Here is a 22,952-nt window from a genome sequence, read left to right on the forward strand (position 1 = left end):
CAGGAGGAATGGGCTAAGAGATTGTATGACTGTGAACAGATGTAATCATATGATGGGACTTATTGCTGGTGAAATCTGTTTCCACTTGCTGCCACCCACTAATTTGACAATAGATTGCATCATGTGGTTGCCGCAACTGAGATGACTAGCAACCATTTTAAACTGCTTTCCTTAAAGGGGAAAACACCCTATAAAAGCAAAGGAACGGAGAGAGACAGTGTTGTGGACATATTTTAAATTTTAGATAAAAGCAATAATGTATGCTGCAGTTTATTAAATTTAACATAATCCAAGGATTTGGTGAGGAGCTAAAGTATTAGCCAAAATTTGTTTATTGAGAGATTATTCTTAGTGGACAAAGAACTCTAGGAGGTTTATTAAGAGTAATTTAACTCGTACTAGTATTGCAGTTACTACTTAAGTGCTGTATGGGAAATGCACAACATTTTTCAAAGCAGAAAAATAAATAATAATGAACCCTTAGCTTACAAATGCAATTCTCTCTGTGTTCTTTTCTTGTAAAGAAAAATCTACATTTCAAAGGAATATTTTCTTACATATGGAAATGCTTATTTTCTAGCTACTGAAGATCTGCCAGGAAATATTAGAGAATATCATGTTCAGAGTTTTAGAAGGCAAATTGCTTCTGCATACACTGTATCTACCAGACAGCTTTATGGTGCTCTTTACCTGTCTGTCATAACATCATCAGTTTTTCCAAAGTACCTGAAGCCTTTGAAAGTTAAGAATTGTAGCAGTATACCTTCACGTGACACATGTATTTAGCAATGCTAAAGCTGATTAGCAAGTAAACCGAAACAACAGATTTACATCCTTTAAACCCAATTATTAAATGTTTCTTGATGGAGGAAAAACCTAACTTTGAATTTAAATATTTGCATCAGTGCAAGAAGATGGATTTTAAAGAGCACTTATCAAAGCACATATAACATGGCTGTGCACCTTTAAAAATGAGTTTCAGATGTACTTTATTGTCTGAATTTATATCCTCGGGAAGCAGGGAAGGCCACCTTAGCTGTGGAAGATTTGGCTTTTTAGATATAAACACTGACTTTAAAACATCTCAGCAGCATTTTCAGATTGTCACAGTGAGCAGAAACATCCATGTTGTTAGCCAGATGGGAAATTTCATATGCATTTTTTAAACCAGTTAATTTTCTTCTTCAGTGCAGAGAAGCCAAAAGCTAATGCTGAGGTCTGGGGCATACTTTCAAATGCTTTTTGTGTCAAATTCCATGCATCCAGAAAGCCTTACTCTTTTGTTTGTTTGGGTTTATTTTAAAGAGAAAACAGTGCATTTCTGGCAGTTTATTCTTAATCTGGTTTAAACCATTCTGATATTCTGACAGAAAAAGTATTTCTTTGAAACTTCCAGGGTAATTTGCAAAACTGGGTCAGAAATAAAAACTGAGCTCTCCTTAGATTTCATATTGATACAAGCTTTAACTGATTGAGTAAGAGCTGTAGAAATGATGCATGTTCATAACTTTGAGGAGTTTTTTGTCACCACTGCACACCACATCACTTACTTGGTCTCCCCTTTATTTTAGCAAATCACAAAAGAAAAAAGCTCTCATACCTCTTACTTGTTTATGCTGCTCTTATGCTCAGTATATATTTTGTGCTTGCTTTTGATTGACTTCAGTTTACAGAGTCAAGACCAGTTGTATTTACTGGGTCAGCATAATGCAAATAAATCAGCGCCGCTTAATGCTTGCAAGGGAGTATGCCCATACCCATTGCCCCTGCCAGCTGCCAGCAGTGCATCTGCTAACCAGCAAGGGCGACACTGAATGGCAGCCATCCTGCTGCTAGGGCAGAGCTCCTGAAGGCAGTGATGGCCCAAGGCTGCTTTTCAGAGAAGGAGGAAGATTAATTCAAACCCCGATCTTCTGGAGGAGATGGGTCTTGCAGGCAGTCAGACTGGGCTGAGGAGTCAAGAGAAGCTCCAAGTAGGGCTTGAAATGGAGCGCATCGAAACCAGGTTCCTTGGGACTGCAACCGTTGTAGAACACTCAGTTTTCACACCTAAATTTTGAAAGCAGGTTTTGGCAAAATTCAGAACACCAAAATTTCCTGATACTTAATAGTTGTGAAAGTACCTGTTTGGAAAATAACAGTTGAGTAAGAACGTCACTGGTCTGGAAACCAGGGTTTTGAGAAATCCTTCAGAACTTCTAAATGTTACTTTTGAATCAAGAAACCCAGAAATTCTACTGGGAAAAACCCTCACAGATTTTGTAGCTTAATAGAAAAAAGAATCAAAACACCAAAAAAACCCTTTCCCAGCTGCTGTTTCTGCATAATCTTATGAGGGGGTTTTGAGCAGGTGACGTGCAATTGGAAGGGGGCAGAAGACCCAGGGTTTCCTACTCCACATGAAATTACTTGTATGAGGAAAGAGGAACTGTGGCCTTCTTACAGAAATGTCATTACACCAGATGTGTTTAAGCAGTGATTGACAGCTTGGTGTTACCTTTACCTGCAGTGTAGCACTTTATGTGCTTCCATAATGCTACCAGTTTTTATGGTAATGATTAGTACACATGTAATTCAAAACAATACCAGCATTAGCCATGCTCAGCTTGGCATTCAGGCAGTGGAGGAAAATAGGGTGAAATTGTCAGTCTGGTAAAAGACCCATGAAAAACTGGAGAACAAAATGACATGCTAACTTCCTTTTAACAAATACAGTGTTCAAATGACTGTTTAAGAAGTAAAGACTTTGCATATCCTATCATGAGATCACTATGCATCAGGTTAAATGGCAGTCAAGAGATCACTATGGTCAAGAGATGACTATGACCTAGTTTTATTACGGGTAGGCTAATCTCAGAAGGTTCAACAGATCTTCTCAGTTCACAGGAGGATAACATTACCTGTATGCTTATGCAACCTTTAGTCAAACCTCCTGCAGGGCAATGGAACTACTACTCATGCTTGTAAAACTAGACACATGTATAAAGATTTTTAGGATGAGGACCTAGTGTTTGCCCCAGTTCCTGAGCTGGAAATAATATGAATACCATCTGAAGCAACTCCAGGATGTAAGCGGTTTGGGATTAAAAAAAAAAGCAGGAAAGAAAGGTAATTATGTCTCCAAATCACCACAAAATTTCCTGCAAGAGAAATTTTGGGGATTTTTTGCAGCATAAAATTTTGTTCCATTTATTCACTCTCACTTGTCTTTCACGATTAACAGTCATGCCTGTTTTTTTTGCTTAGTTTTTCATCCTATGCAGGTCTTCGTATTCAAGAGTCCCATGAGATTCAGCAGTATTGCTACAGTAGTTCAGTCTAGAGCTTGGAAATGTCAACTTGGATCTCTGCTGGACTTCTTATAGAGCCTGGCTGACCATGTCTCTTCTCAAAAGTTTCTTTAGTTGCTAACTATGCAGTTGCTTTTGCTTGTGTTTTGCCTTTTTGGGGTGCATGTAATCCTTCTGGCATGTCAGATAGGTGCTCCAGCCTTCCCTCTCCCGCTATCTCTGCACAGAGCAGTCATAGGTCTATCTCTGGGAAGTGTCGCTTTGCATCATAAGGAGACTTTGTCCTTCCCAAGAGCTACAAGGCCTTTGGGTTAGGTCCTCCAATTCCTTTCATTCAGATTCCTAATTCAGACAGATCTCCAACCCTATGTACTGTAAACTATTATACTGCTCAGTGGAAAAGTACGGGTAGAACCTTTTCAGTTTCTGAATTAGAGACCCAGGTCCCCTTGCTCATGTGGCAGTGACAAAAAGAGGGTGATACAGGCAGAAAGAGTCAGCAGTCGCTACAGGTATCCAGTGATCAACTGTGATGAGTGGCCCTTTGGGGCTGCTGAAAAGAGCCCCAAGCAGTCTGTAGGGCTGGTATGGGGCCATCATCCAAGGGTGGGATTTTGAGCTGTGGAAAGCAGCATTCCCAGTGCTGGGTATTAGACCGACTCAGCACAACCTCCTTGCCTAAAGGTGGAAGTGAAGAGGCAGTGGGGTGAGGAAGGGATGAAGGCTGCAAATCCTCTCAATTACTCTCTGTCAATCTGTTTGGTCTGAGAAAAAACTACAGAGAAAATTGACATTGCTGAGGGACTGAAGACCTCTAGAGCAGCTTTGCTTCAGGGAACTGAAAGAACTGAAGGTCACTGATTCAGTGAACTGTCCAGAGGTAAGAATTTAACAGATACTTTGATTATTTTTTTTTTGTTTTCTTTCTGCCTTCTGAGTATGTACACAGAAATGGCATGGGTGAATCATTAGGGTAGTTTGCTCATTAATCTGAGAAACGGCATGACTTACTGAAAAGCCACAAAAAGACATTTTATCCTAGTCAGCGTATACAGATGTTGAGATGCTGTTGCGGTGCTAACTGGGGTTCTTAAAGACTCAGCCTACCTTTTCACTCCTCTAAATCATAAGGACCTGAACAGGCACAAAGAATTATTTAGCTGTTCTCTGTGGCAGTGGGAGGTAGTAGAAGGAAGTATGGTGGTCAGACAAAAAAAACGATGGATATGACTAATGATTAAATCAGATGTTAGTGGGCTCAAAACCTTAATCTTATGACATTTTGTTTTTAACAAAATGGTTATAAGTGTTTCTAAAAGCAGAGAAATTTCATCAGGTGGAGGAAGAACAGTTTAGGAAATCTAAGCACAAAGGCACTTGCCAAAACCTCCTCAAGTCTCTGTGTGGCTGATGGTAATGAGAAGAGCCGGACAGTAGGAGATGCTTTCCTAATGTGCAGTACGTGGCCAATAATAACTGTTAAGAACTTTTATTAATCTTACTGAGGAGCGATATATTCATGGAACTGCTGTTTATTTGCTGCTGCTTCTTCATTTTATCACCTACTTACTCATTATATCTCAATTCTAAGGGAAAAAAAATTGTCTATATACCAAAATAAGGCTTCATTGTTCAACAAACAAACAGAATAAAAGCAAATGAGAAAATTCTGGTAGTTTTGATCTGCATCATATATCATTGCAAGTACTCATAATGCTCAATTTTTCACTAGTGATACATGAAATGGACAACTTTACAGTTTGTGCCATCATTTTCAGTAGAAAGTACAAGATGCTGAAACCCAGAAGATGCTAGGAACAAGGAATTGTCTACACAGTGTAATGACTGAAAGAACACGATCCTTTCAAACTTTTATTCATAATATTTTGAAGGAGTTCAGCTTGCTATTGGAGGAGCTGGATATATCTTAGTCCACTTACCGATGTTCCGCTTCATTTTATTTGCTTTTCTTCCCTTAAAATCTCAGAAATTCTTTTGCAAATCCTGAGTACTATGTGGCTGGAAAAGCACACCAAATGCATTTCCAGTGGTAGTTCCACTGTCTGTTCCTCTTTTCCTTCCACGTTTGCTTTGACGTTTTCCAGTATTGGGAGGTTTTGGGGGGGTTTATGATTTTGGGGTGTTTCTTTGTTTGCTTTTTTTTTGGTTTGTTGGTTGCTTTTTGTTTGGTTTTACTAAGAGTCTAGATATTAGTTTATGTATTTTTTATATTACTGGTTCAGGCAAATACTCAAGTTCAAGTTGCTTTGCATCAATGATGACTCTGAAATCACAAAGTTGGGGAAAAAGAAGTATTTCTAAACCACACACTGGGGCTTTCAAAGGTGAAACTGATCATAACTGTAGTCCCCCTGCAAAAGCAATAGTGTAATTGTGGGATTGTTAAGGAAAAGCTGCTTGTAGGGAGACAGGTAATGCTTGCACAGGAGTGTCTACACAAGCGTGATAGCAGTGGACCTGTTCTATGCAGCTGTTGTTTTGCTGGAAAAACTGGTCTAACCTGACTAGCAGAAGTTCAGGGTTTTATCTGGCTTCAAAATTAAGTGTGGATGCAGGCATGACCTATAAAACTTTGTAGTATAAACAAAATTTTCTCAGTTCTGTGTCTGCAGGATCGTGTGTCTGCAAAATAACAGTGTTTACCTCTCTCAAAGATTATCACACTGAAAGCTATGATTTGGTCAGAGAGCACTGTAATGGGGCCAGATAAGTACCATCCATAAACAGAGACTTACTTTAAGAAATATTTTTCTACTGATAAGTAATTTCTGCACATTTTAGAGTTTCCAGCAGCTTGAAACAGCTGCCATTGCTTCAATTATAGTGAGCAGGACTTTCTCTTAGGAGGCAAAGGAGCCATCAATTGTAAAGAAAAAGAGGATGGTCAGGCTATTATTATTTTCAATATTGTGAGAAGGTGCAGGTTACAAACCTTGAGATGCTAGAGACCTTGCACTTACCATTTTCAAGGTATCCTGCACAAAGCCTTGCTCAAATTAATGGGCTTGAAAAGGAGCAAAATCACTGTAAGTCTGGTCACATTTTGCGCTCTGTTAATCAAACAATACGTTTCAGTCTCAAAGCTCAGGAAAACCACTAAGTCATCTTCCAGCCTGTAGTTCCTGGGCCACTTTGAATCCAGTGTGTGCCCTGCTTACATGAATTAGAGTTGATAGGAATGACTGACCCAATTTAGGAGGGATATGCAACCCATAATAGAGAGAATATAGAGTAATGCAATCATTCCCTCTTATGCCTCAACATGCCCCTATTCCTACTGCTGCTGTGGGTTGTTAAAACAGGAGCATCAGCACATTCTACAGGTGTAAAGCTGGCCAAAAATATGAGCTTCAGTGAAAAAAATGTGCATGTGAACCATTTCTAACTGGGAGAATTGTTCCAGCTGGGATCTTCCTCTGTAGGCAACTCCTGTACCCTACTCAGTCAGCATACAGGAGCCTTGTTTGGTGATACTGTTTTGGCTATGAAATGGCATGCTTAACTATAAATAACAATATCATGTCTGGATATCATGATGACTTTTGACCATTCAAAGGTAGGATTTCTTAAAGTTGTATTAAAAACAAAGCCAGCATCAGGAATCATGCTTCAGTTTCATTATTTTTACTTGAACTTTCCTTAATGTTTCAAGTCAGTGAGTTCTTTTGGTGAACAATAAATTAATCACCATGTTACAAAAATAATACCATGAAAATCCTACAGCAAGAGGAAAGCTTTCCTTATAGAATATTTTTCCTCTGACTCATTATGGCATTTTTTCCTAATACATACCTGAAACTCAACACCTCTCATTACAGACCTGAGAAGTGCAGAGTTCTTAAAGAATGTTGTCCCGTTATTTACAAATTAAAAGTGTATTAATTGAAAGCAGCCTTTGAGACTAGAAATCACTTATGCACTGACAATTTACAAGAGATTATCTCGACACCTATTTTTCTATTAGTAATAAAAAAGTCTTGTTGTTACCATAGAAACTGTCATATCTCTACCTACACTTTTCAAAGAAACATACCAATATACTCATTTTTTGTGTGTGTCCCGCCCCGTGCTTGAAGGTAATCCTGGATCTTCTTAACAAGTGGTGAAAGAAATCAAGCACCATTAAGTGGCAGTTTACTATCATCAAGCCTGAAAATCTGCAGTCAAACTAATAGATAAACCTCACCAGGCAAAGTTGTTCTGAAGTTCAAATGTCCCTGTCCTGCCAGCTACTATGTGGTTCTCAAATCCACCTGCACCCAGGAAGTTGCTTTAGGTTGGGATCAATTTGTCCTTGAAATGAACATTTCAGCAAGGTAACTGTTTTGAAGAAATTTATAGTTGCCATTACCAGGTGAGATCAATAATTCACATCACCGCTTTTAAATATGCTCAAATGTCACAGTAGTCAGTTTTTCTTAATTTCCTTTCTGATACTTTTTCCACCTTGATTAGAGTAAAGCTCTCCCATCACAACCACTCAGTACAGTGAAAGGAAATTATTTTAGCTGACACAAGTGAAACACTTAAATCAGATCCCTGTTATGTTTTTATTAATTCTCTAGTTTCTCTTGTCACTTGGATACCATCTTGAAAGACAGGAGAATGCTCAGGTTGTTGCTATGTAGAGTGTAAAGGAAGACATTTGCAGCAGTGATATAACTGGATAAAGTTACAGCTTTAGCTATAAGGCTTTTTGGGGGTTTGGCTCTTACTTTCTAAAATACGTATCGCTTCTATTTTTTCTGGCTGTATGTGAACTGGTTTTTATGATCCCTGCATTCTCTCCTATAAAGTGCTGGGTTGATTATGTCAATTTAAACATTTTTTTGAGGTAGAAAAGTTAGGGAATTGTTATTTTGAGTACTTGCTTCTTCATATATCAAATTAGTGAGGCACGGTTATGGATAGATTTTTCTCATAGTCTGGACTCAGTAAAGTAAACTTTAAGGGTTCTAACAAGCTCTAACTTTCAAGGCTAACTAAAAATTGTATTCCAGCATAAAAACCACTCAGCAAAAAATATGGCTATGTATAAAAATTCGTTACAAATTGGGTTTTATTTATTAATTTACTTAAGCATATAAAATACATAATTTTTTCTTCCTTCATATTGTACAGAAGAATTGCATGTTTTGATTTGTTAAGAAATGCAATATTCCTATATATGTATAAACTAGACTGCTAGAGGAGGATATTTACAATGGTTCTGTTATAAAGGTTTGCAATTGGAGTTTTGAGGAGACTGTTGGGGTGGAGACCTGAAAGGAACCTTTTTCATCTCCACTCGAAATGGCAGAAGGAAGAAGACTGCTCTCAAACCCTGCCTGCATGACCTTGGTCTGTCTGTACAAAAAGCCTTCAGGGATATACAAGTAGGTAAATATCATAGAAGCCTGTAACTAGGAAAATGGATTTGTATGAAGTTATCAAAGAAATTCAATTCAGTTCTGCAGCCCCAGTATTTTTATTTGTTTTTCTTGCCGAGCCTTGTACTCCTTGAGAGTCGCAGGAAGGAGGCAAGGATGAGAAGTGAGTGAGAGTATAGCTGTATGAGGGCTTTAAAAGGCTTCTTGCTTATATGAAGACTGAGAACAACCTGATAGGCGAGGCCCAAACCAACAAAAGTTCTTGGTTGTTACTACAGTAAGTCCTGTAGCACCTCACAGCGAGTACTTCCCTAAGATACTCCTGGGGTTCATAGCTTGAATCAAAACTTGAAACTCTCCAAGGTTTACGTACCTGAACTCTAGAAGAAGACCATAATAGCTTTCAGTATAAGGGACTACAGGGCTTACTGATAGAACAGGAAGCTAGGTTTCAGATCAGAAAGTGCTTGAACTCACAACTCTTAGCATAAGGAATGTCCCCGAACCATCAAACTGTAAACAGCAAGCAGATTGAGCTAGCTTCCATGTCACTATAATGCAAGGAATTCAGAACTTCACCATCCAGAAAGAGTAAACTTGATTTCTGTGCTTAGGACTTCTGGAATTACTTTAGGAGAGAAGATCCTGACTCCTGGACCCTGGTCAAGATAGCTAACAAACAGGCAAGCAAGTTTAGACCTTGTGAAAAGTTTTGTTCAATTTGAAAAGCAAAAAGGCGTTTTATTTCAATCCTCTCAAAAAGAAATGACATTTTGAGCAAGAAAATGCAAAACATTCTACTAAGAAACTGGTGAGACAAAATGCCTTTTTTTGATTCGTTTTAGAACAGCCAATCAAATAAAAGCAGTATGAGTTTGTAAGTATTTTGATGTTACTGAGTTTGTAACATTTGCAGAAAAGCATTAATTCTTTTTTTCCAAATCTTCATGCAAGTACATGTTTCACAATTCAGCAATTTGGCTGAAATTTTGAACTCTAGAACTCTCCCAGACTCAAAACCTACACCCAGTGGAAACACAAGTTCCACCTTATTTCATGCTTCAACCATGCAAAACCAATAAGTTTGCTGTAGAATTTCAGTACAAACCCATAAATCACCTTGAGAGTAGTTGAAAGGCCACAGAGTTAGTGACCCTACTCCAAGTTTTGAATTCACGACAAAACAGCAAACTAAGTAGCTTTTCTCTTAGGCATTTTGTGCAGATCTCCTTGGACATTACCCACACTCTTTTACTGTCTACCTGCATATTTAAGAGAAAAAACTTTGAGAAAATAAATGTCTCAAATAGAAATTAGGAACACACTGTATGAAAAGAGCTGTTTGTGATCTGTCAGAGGGTGATTAACATTAAAGTACTTACATAGTAATCCCAAGCTTGTACTATAATTTATGACATCTCAGTGTGAGAAACAAGTGAATGGTTTCTTTATGAAAAAAGGGAATGGGAGAACTGGCTGTCCTGGATTTGGAAAAGGCTAGGGTTCTCAATAACTCTCTTGCCTCAGTCTTCACTGGCAAGTGCTCTAGCCATGCTGCTCAAGTCTTAGAAGGCAGATGCAGGGACTGTGAGAATGAAGACCTTAGGCCCACTGTAGGAGAGGATCAGGTTTGAGATCATCTTAGGAACCTGAATGTGCACAAGTCCATGGGATCTGATGAGATACGTTCGTGGGACCAGAAGGATTCTGAGCTGGGGAATGAAGTTGCTAAGCCACTGTCCATCATATTTGAAAAATCATGGCAGTCAGGTGAAGTTCCCAATGACTGGGAAAAGGGTAATATAACCCTATTTTTGAGAGGAGGAGGCCACGAGGATGATCAGGGTACTGGAGCACCTCCCATATGACGACAGGCTGAGAAAGTTGGGGCTGTTTAGCCTGGAGAAGAGAAGGCTGCATGGAGACCTCATAGCAGCCTTCCAGTATCTGAAGGGGGGCTATAAGGATGCTGGAGATGGACTCTTCATCAGGGACTGTAGTGATAGGACAAGGAATAATGGGTTAAAACTTAAACAGGGGAGGTTCTGGTTAGATATAAGGAAGAAGTTCTTTACTGTAAGGGTGGTGAGGCACTGGAACAGGTTGCCCAGAGAAGTGGTGAATGCTCCATCCCTAGTAGTGTTCAAGGTCAAGATGGTCAGAGCTTTGGGCGACATGGTCTAAGGTGAGGAATTCCTGGCCATGGCAGGGGGTTAGAAGTAGGTAATCTCTAAGGTCCTTTCCAATCCAAACCATTCTATGATTCTATGATTTAAAAGAGCTTCTAGTAGCAGAATATTACATATTTAAAATGTATGTTCACTAATGTCTTAGCTGGAGATTAAAAAAAAGTGCTGCCGACTCACCCTGAGACTTTCTTAAATCCTTTCTGTTTTCAGGGTACAGATATGGTACAGGCACGGTACAGGCACTTGAAAATCATCAGTATAACCTTTTAACTGAAGACAGAATTTAAAATATCCAGCTTACCTACTTGATCCTGAGCATGTCTCATGGAAGGTGCCTGCACTTTTTCCAAATTCAGTTGTGTAATTTGAAGTTTGCAGTTAAAAAAGTCTGTATTGATAATGCTTTTAGGGCACGGAAAGAGTGCCAGCGGTATTGTACAGAAGGTTATCTGGTCAGGGGAGAGTTGAAAACATGTGCATAATACTAAATTTCTCAAGAAGCCAATCCAAGGTAAAGGGAACAAATAGCGCAGTGGGATGAGTCATTAGCAACTGTTTTAGCAGAGGTGAAACTGCATTATGCCAGCACTTTGTTAGTAAGAGTGGTGCATCTTCATTTTCTGCTTATTCTGCAATGTTAGTGGAAAAATATTTCCACTACAGGGGCAGTGAGCATATGTAATGCAAACATTTTGACAGTGAATGTAAACAGCTTTCCTGCATTTTAAACCATTAAATCAAGGACACGAATTTCCATGGTTTTGCAGATTGCAATCTTCGCTGACTATAGAGAAGATGGTGTTGCATCTGTTTTGTGTTTATAATTGCATGCTATGTTGTGCCACTGTGACTGAATTTTAATAAACATGGGGTTTTTTAATTGTCATGGACGCTAGGGTCTCTCATATAACCGTGGTGCAGAGATCCAGTAATACATTCCAGAAAAAATATTTTAAAGAACTAAACAGTAATTGGGATGACTCAAATATTGCTCTTGCTTGCTCATCTGATAGGAAAGTACAACAGCCTGCCTCCTGTTTAATTTGTGACTTCTTGCATTTCAGTTACAGTCGATGGGCTGAAGTTGTATATTTTTGGCTTGGCTCATGAACAGGAGCCTCAGGGGAGTCCTCTCCATCAGACTGCTCTGTCTAGGTGTCTGTCATTATTTCTGTCATTGGAGAGCACACAAGGTCTATCCGAGAATACTTCCCCAACTCTCTTCTCCATCCCTCCACCCTATTCCAAAATAGTTTTGCAGGAAGAAAAAAAGTCTTCTTGAGGAGGAACAGAAAGCGCATGGCAGGATGGGTCCCATATGCCAGGGAATGGTGCCCCAGGGAAAGAAATAGCCGCAGACTTGTGTGGCAGGCAGCTTTTCATGGAGCAGGAAAAGCTAAAAATTGAGTTACCAACAACAGAGCACATGATTTGTGAAAGAGGTAATATGACTCTCTCAGCTTAAAGGAAAAGTTTTCTTTTCTAATAAATTATTTCTCCCCCGGTTAGTAAATCATTTCCCCTTCCTAATACACTTAATTTTCTATTCCCTTTAATTATTGCTTGTCCAGGTGGATCTTAAAGGCTGCAACTTAAAAGGAATTTAGACCTGGCAAAAAGCCATACCCTGCCACATCATTAACTGCAAGACAATCGTACCCTGACTTGCCTTATAATAATACAGACAGGGTTCAAAATGCTGCAGTCAGTGTTTTTCTAAAGGCAAGATCTTGCATTAATGGAGAAGACTATGGCGGGGGTTGTATCAGGCTCATCAGACCCTTCTTGAATGAAATGACAGTATATTAACGTGAGAGTTTGTGTCCCTTGGATAATGTAGTTTCACAGAGATGCAAAGGATGGTATTTTCTCACAGACAAAATTACCTTTGCATCATCATTACTTGCCTGTAAGTCTAATATGCTGTGATATAGTAGAGTTTAACCCTCACTTCCTATGGGAAGGAACAAATAGGGAACATAGGTTTTATGGACAGAAAGGTGTTTTTCCATCCTGTACCTAAAAGTGCTGAGTTGTGTTTACCTTATAGCCCTGTTTCTGCCTCAGTATGCGGCTGGCTGACTTGTACAGCTGTGTAGCACTGTAGCCTGTCTATTGAATACACAGACTCACAGCTGGCTTGTCCTGATATTTTAAAGTAATTTCCAGTAGCACACAGTGTGCTCCTTGGATGCTGTGTCTTGGGGGAATGGGATGGAAAAGAAGGGGTAAAAACAGAAGGAACAACCAGAGGGAAAAAACCTTTATCTCTTTTCAAGATGTGGTTTGGAAAATGAGACACCCTGATCCCTCTACGCACTATGCCTCCCACAAAAAAACAACTGGTTTTGTCTGCCGTTAAACACCTAATATGTCTACAGCTTTTATAATGTGGTCCTCCTCAAAATATTTAGTCTTCATGTGAAGACAGCTGTCCTATTTCCCTTCTGTCCTGAAATTGTGTTTGGGGGCTTAAGGTTGAAAGAGCCTGACAACCCGATTCCCAGAGACATATAAAAAGAGCAACAGTGGAGCAATGGGAAGTCCCAAACCAGGAGACTGTTCAGTACTCTAGGGCATAGGCGGCAGCATGACTTTGCATTTTAAAAGACCAATTATCAATTGTCAGAAGGGGAATGGGAAGGAAAAAGCATCTTGTGAGCTCCAGTTGGAGTCATTCTGCTTAGTTCAGTGCCTTGGGAGCCTGCACCACAAACCAAAAACTTTTTAAACAAAGAAAGAGCTGGTTACTATTTTGGGACAACATTGGTCCTCTCCTGAAGAAGAGATTGAGCACCTCTGTGCTGGGCTACCTCTGTGCAGTGCTGGTTTTGTTGTTACTGCTGGGTGGCATTGGTAACAGTCAAATTCCTATTTATGCCTGATCAGTTTAGGATCTGTCCTTTAAGAGGTGCAAGGCTGCACTGTATCTGCTGCAGTTTGTCCAAAGAGTCCTTAAATGTTTTGATTCTTCCAGCACTGGAAGAATATCAGTAATTATTCAAAATGCAAAAGAATAGTTGTTTGAGCACATGCTCAGGTTAAAAAAAGAAGCATTGGATGTCTTCATTTTAGTCATGTTTATTAGGACCCTTTATTTTACTTGCATTTAGGTACGCAGTTTTAGAAGACCAACCTTTTGGTCGATTGTTATGTTAAGGATACCGTTTTGTCTGCCTGTCCTTACTCATTAGGGCTTTCTTGAAATAGCCAATGAACTAGCCTTGTGTAGAAGTGTCTGTAGTCACTAGATTTAGTGGTACTAAGCCTGCCTTCTACCCCTTTTCTTTATTCCAGCTTTCAAATCCTTTATGTGAATGACAGTTAAATTTGACTTGAAAAATTTGTCTCCTGTGTTAATCAAATCTGTCTCAAAAATTAATAAGAGGAAGTGCAATTATACAAAGTTTTCAAGAAATTGGAAGTGAAAATCAATTCCTAAACATGACTGGGTTCATTGGCAGTGGTACCATTATAGAGACATAAATATAAGTACACCTTACAGGTACACATCCACTTAATGGTCTAAGCTGAGGTGATAAGACTATTTCCAGGTGGACTTCATTTTCCGACTATTAACAGCTACAGATGTTGCTTTGGAAGGACCACTGCAGCCAATGCAAGCTGCATGTGTTGTTGACCAGCCTGGTGCCATGTCAGACGCAGAGCCCAGAGCACACTATTGATGGCAGACAGCTTACCATTGCTCACAGAAGCATAGAATTTGGGCCAAACACTGTGTTTCTGCAGTTGCACTTCCAGGAAACAGGAAGGAAGGCATAAAGATAATACATGATTCTTTAAATAAGAATGTCCTCTGCAGATGACTTATATCGGATTTAGCTGGTCTTGGTAATGTACAGTTGGATAGGTGCATGCTTCTGCCTACCACTGTTTACTGGCTCCCAAAGCTAAAAAGACTTCCTTGCTGGGACAGTGTTCACTGATTAATAACTCATTATCAGATGCCATAAATGTGGTGTGAATCTGTCTGTGGAATCTGCTTGTGCCTTCTGCTGTGTAGAAGGTCCCTGCTATCATAAAATATGATCATGTAATGATATTTAGTTAATTTATCCTTAGAATACCATGTATGAAATTAAATCTTATATTTTCATGTGGGAACATTGTGCCATAAGGGGATTGTCCTGTTTGTGGCTTCCAAGGAGGGAATGCTGAGTCCATCTGCACACTGCTGCTTCTTAAAGCATCTCCGTAGTGTTCCAGTTGCATCCATTCTTCTTCAAATTTGCATTTAATGCCACAAGCTCCTCTTGTCAAAGTCCTGTCAGGATCCTTCCAGTATCTGCTTACTGCAGCACCTCCATTTCACATGCATCCCACTTTTCTCTAGAAGGAAATGTTACACCATTATCCACAAGGCCATGGAATTAAAAGGGAAAGAGAAAGCAATTACATGGGTCAGGGTTGGGAGTATGGTCTGTTTGCCTTCTCCATTGCTCCCTCATCAGCTGACTGTGCTTCTCTCTGGCAACACAGATAAAGAAAGACAGCAAGCATCTGGTATTGCAGGCTTGGCTATCTTGAAAGCAGAAACCCTGGCAGGTCATTTTTATTTCCCTAGCAAACTATCTGGAAGCCTGGACACCCTCTGGACAAAGCCTAAAAGACCAGTTTGCTCACAGCATCTAGGTATGGCAGGGAGAGTCAGTCTTTCTGGTTTTGCTGGTGAGTGGGAACGTGGTGAAGGTGAATTGAAGGCAGAGCTCGGGACAAGGTACCGCTCCCAGAGCACTTTGTCAGGGTCCTTCAGTCAGGTTGAGATGCACAGCATCGAATGAAACAGTATTAATCTGTGAGAGAACCCAATTGTCTTTGTTCTCCTCTTCACACTGGACTGGGAAAACAGATCTGGATCACAGAGACCGATGTCCCTTAGTGGTCCCATAATCATCTGGAAGCCCTGGGAACTCTTGCCTCCTGGTCCATCCTGCTGCCCTGAAATCAAATACCAGGTGGGGATCACATCTCAGGTGCCTCAAGAAAAAGCCAAAATAGAGCCCCTTCAGTCATGACCCAAAGGAGAAGTCAGAGCATGTGGCTTGAAACAACCCCCCTGGAGGCCACCAAAGAAGGCTCCACCCCTCTTTCCTCCTCCCTTCCCATAGCCTGGGCAAAGGCAAGCCTGGGGGCCTCAGATGGATGGTGGGGAGCTGTAAGTGACACCCAGCAGGCCAGTGGCTGGGTTTAAGGGAGAGAGGCTGGTGTATCGGGACCTTCTGCAATGCCTTTTCCCAGCACTCGGATGCCTGTCTTATCACCCTCACCCTGGCTCAGGGAAATGAAAATCCATCAGCGGGACAGCCTGGGTAAAGTAACACAGACAAGTCAACCATCAGAATCGGTGTGCTTAATCCAGAGCACAGCTGGGCACTGCGTTGCTTGTGGGGGAGCTGCCACAGCTGCCTTTCTGACGCAAAAGATCCCAGATTTCTGAGGTCTGCCAAAAGCCAGCCCTCCACTGCTGGTTCTGTCCTTGCCTCGTACCTTGAAACTGCCCCTGGACAAGGGAAAAAGGAAAACCAAAAATACAAGCTAGCCTCAAACTTCCCTGCTATTAGACTGTTTAGGGGTTTTAAAGCTCACAGTTTCCTTGAGGGGAAAAATAATGTGTCAAAAAATACCAAGCCTCCTGACTTGGAGGAGGACTTACTGAGTTTGCTTGCTAGCTGTTTCAGAGTTTGTCTGCCAATTAAACCTCTCCTAATGAGAAATATAACATTCATTAATGGGTAAACATCTGCTTAGAATATGGTGTCCTCCTTTATCCTAAAGAGCAGTATCACAGGAACAGCAATCATTAATGATGATGGGGTTTAGCTGCAATAAAAAGTACCTCTTTTTACAGTATTTTAAAAGAATTGATGTTTGCATAACAAATTAAAGAAATTCAGACTGGGAATGCACACATCTGCAGGATGTCCTCGAGGCACTAACCTTACCCAAGAACACAAAGTCCTTGTTATGGTATGCAAACTAATGAATCAGCTGAAGGAAGCATTTATATTTTGACAGTATTTTAACTTTCTCTGCTTCAAATTAGCTGTGATGGTGGCTGTGGCTATGACTCTGTAAAATTCTGTGAACTTCCCAGCTAAAATTAGTCCTGCCACTGCTGGATGTTATCACAGAGAAAGTAATTTGCAGGAAAAGGAATAATTGATCTGAAACTACTCCTTGCGAGTTTTGATATTTGGAGAAAACAAGCTGCAGATTAGAGCTGTCATTTGCACTCTTGCCTGTGATATGCTAAACCTGTACTGGTCTTAGCTGGTTTAGACATAAAATTAAACCAGGCTGAGGTAGCAGTAGGTGTGTGGACAAGCTGTGGTCTCACTCAACCTCTCAAATGCATCTTATTACCGTTTATTAAAACAATGTGTTTTCTGTCAGAGTGAGCTTATAAGAGCCCTGAATGTCAATTTATTGAGGATTTCAACTAACATTTATTAATCTCTCTATTAAGCATTTTGTGCAGTGCCTCCTTAGCCACTAGAGCATCTTTAAATTTCTAAACTTCAAGGTCCTTCTGTCTTCTGCCTAGATATCTGCTCCAGAATTAGTTTGAAAAGCATTTAATTGGCTATAAATGGCTGGTTTGGTTTTGTTTGTTTAGTTGGTTGGTTTTTACATTTCCTTTACATTATTTTGACATTGATTTGTCAAACCCAAAGCTTTACTCATTATCAGATTGGAGGAAAAAACTATTATGCATCATTCCTTGGCTTGCATCACATGGGAGTTCAGATTTGAGCTCATGCTGCAGTTGGCCTGGCTGCCGCCAGCATGCAGAAATATTTGAGCTGTAGTATGCTTTGTGAAAACAGGTCTTCAGCATACTCCCATATGTAATTTTATCCCAGCTGCCTGAGATCTAAGTTTCCTGCAGCACAGCATGTTTTGGTATCTATGTTCTCTGGCACAATGGCCCTAGAGCAGAATGTTGTGCTGCAGTGACGTAGCCCTCCCCAGTCAGTAGGTGCTTGTTTGTACTTTAGCATGAGCACAAGGGGCTGGTGCCCCACTGGGGGAAGAGGAGCATGCCCTAGCCTCTTTACGTGTGTAATGCTCATGCAAAACTCTCATGTAGCCATCCTGGAGATATTATTTAAAAGAACAGTTTGTATTCTTATTCAAAGATTACACAGGCACTGCTGACAAGGTCAGTGTCTAGAAGGATTAGCTGGCATGTAAAGGCCAACCAGGAGTAGCATTAATTTGCCTGCTAGTGCATGTATTTATTTAGTAGCTTTCTTCATCTCCTGATTTTACAAATCAGTCTTCTTACTTGTTTATGCTGGCTCCTACTCCTCATCTTTCTTTGTCCTTCTTCTCTTTCTCTCTGTAGGGTGCTGGCAGGTGGCGCTGAGGGATATTTCTATTTCTCCTGCATTGTTCCTATGTGTTTCTCTTACTCATTGCTTGAGTGTATTGTGAAAAAAAACAACAAACAGATGGCCTTTTTTAAGTTTGCATATCCAGTAACTAGAGGTGTGGTAAACTTGCAAAACACTGCCTAGAGATCAGGTGATGAGCACATCTACACGCACAAGTGCAACCACATGCACAAACACCATCCTGCCTTTAAAAAGGTATCCCCACCTATAAAATTACTTTTCTCTATTATAGTATGGAATTACTGCTGGAGATTCAAACACATTAGGTCAGGATATGACTATAATGTGAAAAGATTTACTGGTCATTTTTTTTGCTAGAACAGTTCAGCTTGTGCAGTAGAAGCAAACATTGTGTGTATATGTGTGTGTATATATAGATATATATATATAAATCACTTCTCATCCATGATAAAATCCTTTTTTTCTCTGTTTTTCATTGCTTTTTCCTAAAGTTGCAGATTTTAAAACCACAGGCAGCATTGTTTCAAAAACAGAGATAAGAGCCCTCCTATGCTTTTTCTCTGTGTACCACTTCACACTATTATAGCTTTGCAACTGTCTGTGTAGCTACCAACATTACCTTTACTCCTCCATTTTTCACTTTGTCTAAGCTACCTCTGCACTTGAGGGGTTCTTCGCCTGCTGCTGCTGTGACACATCAGTGTCCCCAGCTCTCTAGTGCCACTGCTGCTACCACTGTTCTGCTCACTGCGGCTGCCCCCAGCCCTGGCTCTGGCTCCCCTCCTCCAGTACTATACTTCCCGCTGTTGCTTTGATTTGTAGTGTCCTGTGACAGTCCTCGCAACCCTGAAACGTTTTTCCTTCTTCCTTGGTTGTTTCTGCTTTTTCTTTGTTTCTGGGTAGCAACCCAACATGCTAGGTTTGCAACACAGAAGGAGTCCCAGATTCAGGGAACCTGGCATGTAACATTATTCCTATTTCAAATTCTTTTATCACTTTAAATAGTTGTATTCACTTCTCTCTTTCCAACCTCTTTTTCACTGTAACTTACCTTGTGGCTTCCGAGCCTGAAAGAGGATAGGTCAAAAAAAAAAAATCAAAGAAGTCAGATTAACAAAACATGTATTAAAAAAACAGTATAAAATTTCCATTGTTTCCCATCCTACTGAGTTATGCTAACTACAGCCAACAGTCTCAGTTTAAATACATAATTAAGTATCTAAGTAAATTGTACCATGGAGGAAGCTCAGTGTCTACGGTTCTGTGGGTATCTAGAACATCCTCAGATTAAACCTCAGTAGTAGGGGGTTTTGTCAAGGTTTTGATGCCAGACCAGGCATTTCCAACTCCAGCTGTCCAAAATCCATAAATCATCAAAATCTAGAGGTTGCTGTAAGAATTCTGAGATTAAAGCCAACTTGAACAAAAGCTACTTCTGTTTTTCCCTGATTTGTTTTGTTTGCTGACGCTGCAGTCTTTGAAGTTCTGTTTTCAAGACTTTTTTCTTCACAACCAGGAGGGATAGCAGTTGCCTTTATTGCCAAATGAGAGCTTGACAGTGCCATGTGAACTCAAGAACTGTGGCTTTTATTATTTTATCGTGCTTGTTTGCAATACTTAAGGCTCCTCCCAGAGTTGGTAACAAGGGATTTAACTTTGAAAATTTTAGCATCTGCATCTGATTATATCTTTGTAGGACTTCTTATGGGCCTGTTCTTTGAAATAGCTCCATATTAACTAGAACTATGAGTCTGCTGAAACAAAGCTCTAGGTTTAATCCTACTTACACAGCGTAGGTCTAGTGTTTCACAAAAGCAGCATCACAGAAATATGAGCTCTGAGTAGATGCACTTACCCCATAAATTAGGTTCTTGGCTATAACATTTCATCTCTATCTTACTAGGTGAGAGTTATTTGGTATCACAAAGGAGTACTTTCATTAGTGCAAAATTTGGTTCTCTTCTGTTTCCTGGTGGGGTTATAATTTTTTACTTTATTCTCTGGTATATGTGGCACTCTGTAGCTGTGGCGCACAGTTTCAGCTGTTAAATCTGTGGAAATCAGTTTGTCTTCCTCAGCACTTGAGACACCTTCGTGTGTAGTGTCATCTTCAGACAAAGGAACTGCTGAAACTAAGCTGCTTTGCATATATTTTGCATTAAGACATTACTTCATTCCTGGTCATGTAAATTAGGATGCTTCCTGAATAGCAGAAGTAGTTTAGATGATTATGTTTCAGAAAGGAAACATTTCCTTTAAAGATAAAACCTAAAGTAACCTCTTAGGAAATCTCATGCTTCTGCTTCCCTCCCTTTCAGCTATACTAGCTCCCCTACCTAACAACTCTCTCTCCTGCCACCATTCCCAGGAATATAGTGCAAAGGTTGCAAAATGCAGGAATTCAGCCTGCACCACTGAAATCAATATGAATTGTAATCATTGGCTCTTACAAGGATTTATGTTTTACCAGTAATGCTGGCTTAGCCACTCCTATTTTCCCTTCAACATCATTTTCTAGATCCCAGCCAAGGTAGAAGTAGGTAAAATCTGTATACTTATTTATATTTTACTTACCTATCATTTACTTGTATCTTATTCATCCTAACTTATCTGTTTATGCATTTGTAACCTGGATCAGCTGGCTGATCTAAGTGACTGCACTGCCTGGCAAACTGGAGGCAGCTAAGAGACAGTAGTTAATACCTGGGAGTAGGTACTCTATAATTTGGTAGTGCTGCTGGACGATGCAGCCATGACTTCAGAGTGTGGTTCCATGAACATTTTATTTGATTGGGAAGGAGACTAAAGATGTTGCCAGTCCCAGTTTTCTCATAATCTCCTACTCTTGAATTGCAATTCATCCCTTTCTGATGTGTGCCAGTAAAACTGTAAGACTGCACTATAAAATGGTCAAGGAAATGAGAGAACCTGAGGTTTTTGGAAGCTAATTTTTAATGATGAGTTTAGAGTGCAGGCTCCCAGACAGTTGTATCAGCACAATTCAGGGTGACAGTGAACCGCAGCGTGGGGGATGCAAAAGCATAAGGGACAGGACCTTGTGAGGCAGCTTTCCAGCCAAAGAAAGCGTACCCAGCACCACATCCAGTCTCCTGACCCAGGTGAATTTGCAGCGGTTGTGCCGCACCTTTAAAGTATGAAATTCGCAGGTATTAAAAAGCATCTGTTTCTGTAAAGCAGTTAATTAAACTAGTCATATTTTACTGGTTACGTAAAATAGCTAACCCGTAATTTAAACTTCTTGTTGCACATTAAAGGCACTCCTTTGTGGGAGATGCATAAAATAAATACACTTCTGTGGCACCACTCAGTGTTGCTAATTTTTCACAAACGACAGGGAATTTTAAATGCAGCAGTGCCATTGATTTTCAAGGGAATTTAGAACTCCCGAGTCCTGTTGGCTCTTTCAAAAAATTTTACCCCTGATGATTTTCTTTGGGAAAGTTAAAAAGCTCACATGCCACCAGCAGTTGTGTAAAGAGAACACTTACTGTGTTGGGTGCTTAGTCATAAGGATTTAGCATTAGAAGTCTTCCTGTGTCTCTGTGTGTTGCGTGTGGCTTTACCACACATAAATTATCCAGCTTTCCTTTTTCCTCCTACGTGCAGAAAAATACACAGACATTCAAAAGGTGAGGGAGCCATCTGAAACACGAACCCATGCCTTTTATTCCCACTTTAGATTTAGGCTGGAAGATAGCTCCAGAACTAGCCCCAGTAAAAGAACTGCTTTATGCAAAGCAAAAGAAAAGCAGAGTAAAAACTATTGAGTTGTAAAAGCAGTGGAGCTGCAACTCTTTAGCATTCAAGCAACTATCTCTAGAAGAGAAGCAGATTATGCGGTATCATATTGCAAAAGGGCTGTTAACCCTGTTGCGCTTACTCGGAGCTACATATTTACTTTTGTCACCGTATAGCAGCGATTGCATTATATCCTTCCTGCCAGGACACGAGGAGAAACAGAAGGTTAAGCGTAAATGGGGGAGGGGAAAAGAAGGAGGGAGAAGCAGCAGGAAAAAGGCTAAAAAAGGAGAAAAGAACAGCTGAAGAGAAAAGAAAAACTTCCTCAACAAGGCAGGAAAAGATCCTAACGAAACTTGGAGAAACAGGAGACCAGGCACTGCACAGATGGCATTACTAAAGCAATTGTATTTCATCCTTGATATGACTGAAACCAAGATAGTTTGGTCATAAGAAAATAGATGCAATTTATGAAGCGTACATAAAAGTGGGAGGCGCAGAGTCTGGCACCAGTGTAGCCTAAAGGAATTTCCATGATTTGTGCCATGAATGCTGAATGGGAGACTTGTAAAAAGCACCTTTCTCTTACGGATAGCTTGCTGGAATTTATAAATATAGCCAAAAAAACAACAACAAACCACCACTGAAATAAAATAGTACAAAGTGATGAAAATGCCAAAGGCCCGTTCTCCAGATACAAAAATCTGTAACCACAAACACATTCACTTTAGGGGTGTTCAAGCCTCAAGATGGTGGTAACAGAAATGGCAGAAGACAACAAGGTCTGGTTTCATAGCTTGGGGTATCTCAAAATCAAGGGTTCATGGGTGGGGGGTGATGGGGTAACAGGCCTAGCAGAAAGCATCCAAAGTGTGTCCCTTGCTACCATCTGCCACTTTTGCCACGGCAGGTCATAGCACCTTCCTAGTAATTTCAGCACTCATA

Source organism: Pezoporus wallicus, unplaced genomic scaffold (assembly GCF_028554395.1).
Source record: "Pezoporus wallicus isolate ANWC-B61680 ecotype Strahan unplaced genomic scaffold, APGP_CSIRO_Pwel_v1 contig_2, whole genome shotgun sequence".
NCBI classification, from domain to species: Eukaryota; Metazoa; Chordata; class Aves; order Psittaciformes; family Psittacidae; genus Pezoporus; species Pezoporus wallicus.